This window comes from Telopea speciosissima, chromosome 5 (genome assembly GCF_018873765.1).
Source record: "Telopea speciosissima isolate NSW1024214 ecotype Mountain lineage chromosome 5, Tspe_v1, whole genome shotgun sequence".
NCBI classification, from domain to species: domain Eukaryota; kingdom Viridiplantae; phylum Streptophyta; class Magnoliopsida; order Proteales; family Proteaceae; genus Telopea; species Telopea speciosissima.
The window spans coordinates 42,823,083-42,833,556 of record NC_057920.1 but is presented as its reverse complement, the minus strand read 5'-3'; positions in this window follow the sequence as shown (position 1 = coordinate 42,833,556).

Sequence of the window (10,474 nt, the reverse complement as noted above, 5' to 3'; positions counted from 1 at the left end):
TAGTCTTCCCCGCGGCACTGCCGAAAATAAAAAATTAAATTTTGGGTACCGCAGCTTGTGGTGCGACGCCGCAAGGGGAAGTTTGGTGGTTGCGGTGCTTTGCCGCACATAGCCACGCCAGTGCGGTCTGCCGTCACAGTGCCACACTGGTAGCGCTTGTCGCTTCACGCTGTCTTAGTGGCCGTGCATGGTGTCGCTAGGTCAGACTTCAAAGTAGGGTGTCATGTGGGGTTGTTCAGGGGATGTTTTTTAGGATTTTTGTCGCTTTTGACCCTTCATAACATTTTCTGTCGGGGGTCCTCCACCCCCTACAGCGGTCAAGGAAGGTGAGCGGTAACTCCTTCAGCACTAAGTAAAAGGGTCTTGTAAATTATTTTTAGGGATATGGAGGGGGTGATATGGCTCGTGTTACATCTGTGCCTGAACCCTGACCCGAACTTTGAATGTAGGTCCGAAACCCGATGGATCTTGGGTCTTACCCACTAGCAACCTGTGGTGCACCGACCCAGTGCCCATTTTTTAAGGGGAATCTCCGGTGATGTCATACTTACCGATCCGGAGGCAGCTACCAGACCTATGTTGCTGTTCCATACATAAATTGATGGACTACCTATGGTACAGCCCCTGCTTAACTAAAACAGGAATAAATTCATGTTTAAATGTTTAAATAGGGTTTAATGGCCACAAATTATATGAGGGCAATGCCCTAGGCATGGCACAGGCCTCCGTGGGACTCAGATGCAAAAAGAGCAGAGTTTTACCTACTAGTCCATCCCTACTGGTCTATTGGATCAACCAGTTGGATTGACCAGTACTGCTGTACTGCACAGAATGCATCTCAGATGCGTGGGGCCCAGTGTTTTGCACCTCGGATCACCTCCCCATACTTAGAATGACCTGTGGAAATATTACCCTAACACTGTGATTATGTGGGGCCCACTCTGACGCCATTTGCATTGCAGAATAGGTTTCTAGAATGCATTTTTCATAAAACAACATTGGGCAAACAGGCCTTAAGGCAAGCCGGTATATGTAAGCCAACACAAATAGAAACCCCTCCTATTCCTTTCGTTGGAGAGAAGGAAGAGAGAAAGAGAAGGAGAAAGAGGAAGAAGAAGAAGGAGAAGGAGGAAAGGCTTTGGACCCTCTCTAAGCTTGGATTTAGTAAGGTAATCCCAGGCCCTATGACGTTTCTCTGTTTCCTAACTAGTTCCATGGTTGTAACCATAGTTCAGCCCTTGATTTCTAGCTAAATCACTATGTTCTTATATGTTCTACAATAATAAACATATCTTGATGCTTGGATCTTGCATGCATGTGTAAATCCACCATGTTGGGCTTATTGTCTACACTTTTTCATGATGAATATATGTTGTACCTATAAATCTCAGTCTTAGTTGATCAATTGCCATATTGCATGTTTAGACCATGAAATTAAGTGTAGGCCATGCTTGCTTTAGATGCATGTTAAATGCTGGGGTCTGTTCTCTGAAACAGAACTGTTATGCCACAATTATAACCTGCTCATATAGGATTTCTGTTGTTTCTTGCATGCAAAGCCATGCATGCTGTCCATATTAGCCAAAAGCTCCAAACCCTCATGCATGTTGATATTTTCCTTCGAATCATGTTGATTACCTCTACTATAACCTGCTAGTACCTTCTGATCATTCATGCAAACCACTGATCTGAAGATCCAAGCCAAAACAACTTTAACTTTTAAATTTTTGAACTGCTCATACACTGGTCGATTGGATCAACCACTGTGAATCGACCACTGCAAGAAACTGAAACCTGTGTTACCCCTAGCCTACCTTTGGGTCTGTGATGCACTGTAGGAAGCCCTGCATGCAATTCCAAATGAAATCCATGCACTGTACCTTTGTTTGGAGCCAATCTGACATGCCGAGACAGGTATCGGGCAACTAAGCCTCTTATAAATGGAACCAAGGCCAAGGACCTATGTTGGTACCACTAAAATGACACCTAGGGACCTCTTTTATGAAGCCATAACCATTACCCTGGAAACCCTGCACTTTTGGCATCTGGGACCCTACTGGTCCATTGGATGGACCTGTACCAATCGACCACTGCAGAAAACCTAAAGTTGTGCTATCTCAGACCTACCCCAAGGTCTAAAACACCCTTTTCAGAGCCTTTGGTATAAACCCTAATATAGACTCATTAATTCAGCCCTATTCTTACACTTTGAGCAATGGGTTGATTGTCACTGGTCCATTGGATAGATCAGTACCGATCAACCAGTATAGTTCAGGGTTGAGTAACATGACCCTAACCCCTGTAATTAGCGAAAATAGTACCTAGGCACCTTTTTTATTTAAATCCGCAGACCCCTTTTGATTTTGGGCCACAGCAGCCTACTGATCCATTAGATAGATCAGTGCCAATCGACCACTGCTGCAGTCACACCCACACCCCAAATATACCCCTCTACCTCGGGGCAGTTTAGACATTTACCTAAGGGGCAATGCCACGGTGGCACTGGCCAACACCTGTAACCTTGGACTTAAAATATTACTAAAAGTATCCCCTCGAACACTTGGAAGTGTAGGCCAAAATCCCATAACTTTCCTTGAAGTTTGGGCCCTGACAGCAGCACTGAAGTCACGAACGGACTCACTCGTACTAAATCTGCCTGAGGATCCACCCATGCTGTCATCTGTATTTTTCGTTCCTTTTTTCGTGGGACCCATACCTTATATCCCGAACACTATAATTAGACCTGTGGACCATATGGACCCCTACCCTTGCCATTAGATGGTTAGTTGAATCATGAGAATGGGCCCACAAAGCATAACTTTGATGAATAATGGGTTTTATATACCCTAACCTAAACAAAACAGACCTTAGTAGACAATTAAGTCCTAGGGACTTAGGGTGCACCCCAAACATGACCTAATGGACCAACTGGTTATGATGAAGGCCAAACAAGCCCTAATACCTAACCAAAACCCATCGAAAGACCTAAGGGCCACTAAGTGTTTGGGGGTGCCTAAACCAAACATGGCCTAAGGCCCATTTGACCCTTAAAAAGATAAGAGAATCCTTATTCTCTTATCTCTCCCCCTCCCAAGTAAACCGTGGAGGAGAAGAGACAAGAGAAGAAGGAGAAGAAGGAAAGAAGAAGAAGTAGAAGTAGGAGAGGAATAGGAGGGGAAGGGAAGAAGGTGGAAGCCATGCCAAGATGGCTGGCTGCCCCACATCTCCTCCCCAAGCTGGCCGGACCCAAAAGAGAAGAGAAAGAGGAGGAGAAGAGATGGAGAGGATGGTTGGAAGGAGAATCTCACCAAGGTAAGACTCCAAGCTTGGAATCTCTCTCTCTTCATTTCTAGCTTATATTTTGGTAGAAGTTCTTGAGCTTGAGCTAACCTAGGGTTCCATTTGGGACTCAAGATGATGTTTGGCCAAATTGGGAGCTCTAATGGGGCTAATCTGGACCTCCAAGTGCTGCAATTGCAGCCATTGTTGGTGAACCCTTGGACCTAAGCCATGAAACCCAACCCTTGGACTAATTGGAGACCAAACCTTGTAAGATCTTGGATCCTTGAGGTAAGGCTAGGACTTAGTGACCCTAGAAAGGCTTAGACACCTCTCCCTCGTCCCTGAGAACTTAGGGCACTCCAAGCTTCAAGCTGGAGCAAAAGCCCTCTAAAATCTTGGACGAGACTGCCGGCGAACGAATGACCAGATCCACCAATCGTGGTATCGTCCGTCAGTCCATCCAGTATAACTCCTGTGTGTTGGACTGCCCGAATGAAGGAATGGACTCAAGTCTGTTGCATCCGCCTGGGGCCAGTTGCTCTCATGTATGTCTCAGGAATTGAACGGATGCAGGGGGGACCTAAGAAGCACATCTGCCCGTTAATCCGCTTCCTTTTAGGTGTGTCTCAGGTGTCGAACGGATGCACAACCGGATTCAAGTGAAATGTTCCACTCTTGGGTCCGCTCGCTCTGTTTTACTTTTTGGCCTGAACGAAGTCAGTGATGGACTCACCTCTGCTAAAACCGTTCGTGAGTCCGCTCGTGCTGTCTTGGCTGAAATCTAGTTTTAACCTCGAGGGCCTAACATGGGACCCTTCTATGCATGCTTTAATGATTATTTTTGTATTCCTAGGCTACCTAACTCGATGGATAGCGGGGAGCCCAGGTGAGATTCATGTCAACCACTCACGATGGCCATGTTAGCTGAGTGGGTTCTGGGTGATTTATTGGGCTTGAATATATATTTAATATGAAATCTTAAGCATGTTATTATATATCTATAAGCATTGTGCGCATTGCATTATTATTCAAATGTGATAATATGCTCACCCTTGTATCGGGCTACGGTGCGGGGTGTGCCGGTACCGGAACCCCAATTTATTTAAATTATGAAAATTGTTTTATGTCATCCTGATCTGTATGTGCCATGTCATGCTAGTACCCAGGTACTAGTTGGAACGGGACGTTGATGCACCCGGAATACCTCTCGAGACAATAGGACTTGCATATAGTATATCTGCGACTAAGATGCTTGTTCCCTTATACTACGACCCTTGCCAACAGGGGTTTATGTATTGGATAGTCTGAGTATCTATGGTGTGGAGGTGGTAGAGGCCAGGACAAGGGTAGTGATGGCTATCGGGGTCTGCCACTGGGTGATCATGATGGCTTCTACAGGTGTAGGTCCCCTTGTGATAATTGAGGTTTCACTGGGGCGATAGGATAAGTGACCCTCAGTGTCTGCCGAGTTATCACAGTAGCAAACACTTGACTGATAGAATTGTATGCTAGGTGGAAAATGAATCTAATATTAGCATGCATCATTCTGCTTGATATTGATTGGGTGCATTTTCATTTGCTCCCTCACTAGCTAGTGTAGCTAACCCCGTTGCGCAACCCCTTTTTAGTTGTTATACAGGAGGTACTACTTAGATGAGCACCGTTGGATGCAAATCAAGTGGAGCCGATGGTTGTGACTTGGATGTAGATGTACACCCAAGATTGGTGCCCTTGTGGCAATTTTTTATCATTTAATTTTCTGTCTTCATTCTACACTCATGTATAAACTATGTATTTAATTTTAGGAGAGATTGAATGGTTACATTTATGAATAGGTGTACTATGTGTTATCATTAGAGAATCGATGCTCTATAATTTCACATGATTTAATTAAATTTTGCTTCCGCTAACTCTGTATTTGGAGCGACTTATTCCATTTTGGTATGTTCCTTTCTGTTATCAATATGTGATGACAGAGTAGACTATGGCTCGAGATACTGTATCTGTGATCCTGGTAGGTAGTGGGATGACACAGGTTGTCCTAGTCACCCCTTATGTGACAGTATATATTACATAAGGACACAGGTTGTCCTAGTCGCCCCTTATGTGACAGTATATATTACATAAGGATGGGGGCGTGACAGCTGCTGTCATGCCAGTTTTGTGTCCTGCTTTGGTCTGGAGGCTAGACCAAAGTCACCCCTAGTCTCTTAAGGTAATTTGGTGTGTATTAATATGATTTTTCTAATTCATTTACCTCAGCTTTGACTACTTGCCGGTGACGCGTATCTGAGCACTTTTGCGGACCGACAGTCTTCAGAGCTTACGGAGTATAGTCAAGGTGAGTGGATATTAGATCATCCTTATAGTTGTAACCTTGTGAACATGTCAAAGACAACAAAATTACTTTTCATTATTGATATCTATGTTATATTATTATTTATTTGCTTTTGGATATTGGAATTACAGATATAACTGTGGACTGTGGTTATGAACATGTTGATAAAATAATTGATAAATCAAATGCATGCTATGTGAACTGCTAGATTAGATGTCGTAATAGACGGCTTGGAAATGAAAGGTATGGTGAGCCGTAGTATGGGCTGCAGGAGCACCGTACATTTCATACTTGGAAATGAGGTTTGTGGTAGCCCGTAGAATGGAATACGGTTAACACCACTCAACTCATACTTATCATGTAGATCATTGGGCTAGGTGAACATACCTTTATGCTACAGCCCTTCCCAACAGGGGTGCATGTGTTAGGTGATCATGGCCTCCTAAATACCAAGGAAAGTATAAGTCAGGTCAGGTTGTCATGGTTATCTGGGGATCTGCCAAGGGAGGAGTTGGTGCTCACTGCCCAATGCGGGTTCCACCCACAGTGATTGAAGTGGAAATCAAAAAATGGAGGAGAAGCGACTGAGGTTATCGCCCTAGTCATTACAAGTAGCATATACCTAGTAACTTAGTTGTGATATTAGGTGGACTAGAGTAATAAAATTGAACCCAGCATGTAGATTGATGATGGTGATGGTTATACCTGCTTGTATGATTTCCTATTCATTTGCTGGGCTCGATGGAGTTCATCCCTCGTGGATTGTTTCTTTTAGATTATTTTGCAGGTGGATATCTCCCTGAGTGGGAGGATCATTACGGATAGTTTGGTGATGGTGATCGTGGTCCTTCTGATGTGGACCCCAACGGAGGTGATCCCTCTGATGAGGGTGCATAGAGTTAGGTTGGAGGAGCTGATCTGATGGCGGTTGTCTTCTCTTTTTTATGTTCATAGAACATTCTTTTTGTGGATAGCCGAAAGGCATTTTTCTTTTGTATAGCTTACAGATGCAGCTTTTGTATATTTTGTAACATGATGATGGGCTATGAAAAGCCCATGTATGTATGTATGTCTAGGTGTACTATGGGTTGTGGGCTACTGTTGAACAATGTACTTATGGTAGCTCTTTCATGTATATATATCACTTTAGTTTCTGTTGCACATTGTTTCCAATATTATATTGTAAATGCGGTGTGTCTCTTGAGTGGTGTTTGCTTCTGGATCCTAGAGATTTGGCGGATGTGATTTGACATCTGGGTCACTCGCCCGACCCACCTAGGGGATGGTTTGGGGTATAACAGCTCGTGTACGGAGGAAAAAGTCCTTTGGGGGACGTCGTCAGTCGTTCATGTTCGATTGTCATCATTGCAGGGGGTGATGATAAAATTCAGCGTCTACATTTTGCCCCTCCTTGTCCAAGGTTTGTGCCAACATCCGAAGGGCAAAGACAAAAGACCGCTTGATTTTATCACTAGGAGCATGCATCACCGCTACTTTGCTCATAGGTGGTGGAGTTGAACGATAAAACCACGTCTCAGTAAACCATTCGATAAATTGTTTGAGCAACTACTACCATTATTTTGCTCATAGGCGATGGTATTTCCTCGGCAAAATTTTCAGTAAGCCTCCTCGGGTTGAACAACTGCTCCATTACTTTGCTCAAAGGTAATGGAAATCCCTTAGTAAACCTTTCAGTAAACTTCCTTGGGTTGAGCAACTACTATCGCCACTTTGCTCATAGGTGACGACGTTTTGAATGATAAAACCTAATTTGGCAAATCACTTGGTGAATCATTTGGCAAAACTTTTCGAATTTGGAACGATAAAACCTATTTCGGCAAACCATCCGAAGAAATCTTTTATTTTGAACGATAAAACCTATCTCGACAAATGGTTCGGTAGCAATGGGGGCTCAATCAGTCGATCTAGAGAATCAAGTGTAAACGGGAGATCAAAGATTAAATGGCAATGGGCGATCCAAGAATTGGATTACAATGGGTGATCAATAGATTAAATGGCAATAGGTGATCCAAGGATCGGATGACAACGGTGATCAACGGATCAAAAAGGGTAATGGTTTTGAGTGACGCTCTGTTGGATTTTGATTTCGAGCAACGCTCAACAGGGTTTTGATTTTGAGCAATGCTCAGCAGGAGTCTGATTTTGAGCAATGCTCGACAGAGATCTGGTTTTGAGCTTCACTCGGTGGGAATCTAATTTTGAGCAATGTTCAGCAGGGTTTTTGGTTTGAGCAATGCTCAACTGGGATTTAGATTTTGAGCGATGCTCAGCAATTTTTTATTATGAGCAATGCTCAACAAAGTTTTGATTTTGAGCAACGCTCAGCTGGAATTTGATTTTGAGCAACGCTCGGCAGGGTTTTGAGTTTGAGCAATGCTCGACAAGATTTAGATTTTGAGGATGAGGTGGCATCACTCAACCAGAAGGATGGGGTCAACGAGTGATCAAGCCATACGCGAGTATATCAGAGATTAGAGGACTATACGTGAGTATAAAGGAGATCAGAGGACCATGGGAGGTCAAACCATACACGAGTATAGCGGGGATCAAAAGACCATGGGCGGTTGGACTACACGCGAATATAGTGGAGATCGGAAGACCGTGGGAGGTCGGGCTATACACGAGTATAGCGAAAATCAAGAGACCACGGGAGGTTGGACTATATGCGAGTATCGTGGAAATCAGGAGACAATGGGAGGTCGAGCTATACGCGAGTATAGTAGAAATTAGGAGACCACTGGAGGTCGGACTACACGCAAGTATAGTGGAAATCAGGAGACCACGGGAGGTCATACTACACGCGAGTATAGCGGGCTTTAATATTGAAGCTAGGGTGGAGGTTTATATCTGACCCTCAGTCTGCTTGGGCCAAGGTGCTTAAAGCTAAATACTTCCCTTAATCCTCTATTTTTTATACTAAAACCATTACAAATAGGGGATCCTGGACCTAGAATAGTATTGTTAGGGTCCTACCAACTTTAAAGAACATGGTCTTCAAACCTATTGGTAATGGGCTATCTACTTATTGTTGGTATGATCCTTGGATCCCATCAGCTTCAGGTCATGTCTCACTTCAATCTTTGTCTTTAAATTCCAATCATATTCATGTTGCTGATTTTCTACCAAGTAATACTTTGGATTGGGTTAAATTACATGAGTGCTTCTATGCTAATTCTGTGAAAAACATTCTTAGGATTAATATCTCTTCATCTGATGATTCTTGGAGATGTTCTTTAACAAAGAATGACAAATTTTCAGCAAAATTGGCAGCCATTTACATTTCCAATTTTGACCATCCGAATCCTCTTTTATCGAAATGGTGGAAATTTTTTTGGAAACTTAATCTACATCCTCGGTTTAAAATTTTCTTTTGCCGTCTCTTGCATGTAGGACTCCCAGTCAGGGCCTCTATTTCAAAATGACTACTAGTCAACCCTTCAGTGTTTTCTTTGGCAATTGTGATGAATCGATTTGGCATTTATTCCTATCATGTGATTGGACTAAGCGTATCTGGGCTTCTGGTCCTCTTGGACTAAGAACTGAGCATATCTCTGGCCCTTCCTTCATCAACCTTTGTGCTTCTCTTCTTGCATCTCATGATGTTGATAAACAATCTGTTACACCCGCACCCAAAATATACCCTACTACCCCGGGGTAAATTAGACTTTACCAAAGGGAAGTGCCATGGTGCCAATGGTCAACACTTATGGCCTTGAACCTAATATTTTGTTATAAGTGTCCCCTCGAAGTCTTGAGAGTACGGGTCAAAGCCTCACAACTTTTCTTGAAATTTGGGCCCTGACAGCAGCAACGGATTCACGAACGGACCCACTTGACTGGTTCCGCTTACGGATCCGCCCGTGTTGTTACTTATCCTTTTGATTTATTTTTTTATGGGACCCACATCCCCGTGTCCCGGACACCATAATTAGACCCTCGGACCAGATAGACCCTCACCCTTACCATCAATTGGTTAATTGGGCCATGAAAGTGGGCCCACAAGACTTAATTGAAAATAAATAATGACTTTTATAATCTAACTTAAACCAAACAAACCTTAGAGGATAAATAGGCCTTATGGGACTTAGGGTGAACCCAAACATAACCTAACAAACTAAATAGACCTAATGGGCTAAGACTTAGGCCAAACAAGACCTAAGACCTAATTAAACCCAAAAGACTAACTAGTGTTTGGGGGTACCTAAACAAACAAGACCTAAGACCCTTTAGACCCTTAAAAGATAAACCTAAACTCTTATTCCCTTATCTCTCCCCCTCCCAAGCAAACCGTGGAGGAGAAGAGACAAGGAAAGAAGGAGAAGAAGTGAAAGTAGGAGAGGAATAGGAGGGGAAGGGAAGAGGATGGAAGCCATGCCAAGATGGTTGGCTACCCCACATCTCTTCCTCTTGCTGTCTAAACAAGGATGGAAGAAGAAGAGATGGAAAGGAAGGGAGGAAGGAAAAGGAGGTGGATCTTTAAGGCTGGCTAGGGCTAGAATTGAAGCTCCTCTCACCAAGGTATGACCTAAACCCTTGATACTCCTCTTTCCATTTCCATTTTTATAGATTCCTTGAGCTTGAGCTAACCTAGGGTTCCATTTGGGACTCAAGGTGGAGCTCGATCCTTAATGGAGCTCAAATGGCAAAGTCCAAACCCTACTAAAGACCTATGTGAGCTGCTTTGCAGCCATTGCTACTGAACCTTTGGTTCTAAGCCATGAAACCCTATCCTTGAGACTAAACCCTTGTGTGATCTTGGATCCATGGGGTAAGCCTAGGTTCTAATGACCCTAGGGACACCTAAGACACCCTCTCCATGTCCCTAAGTGCAAG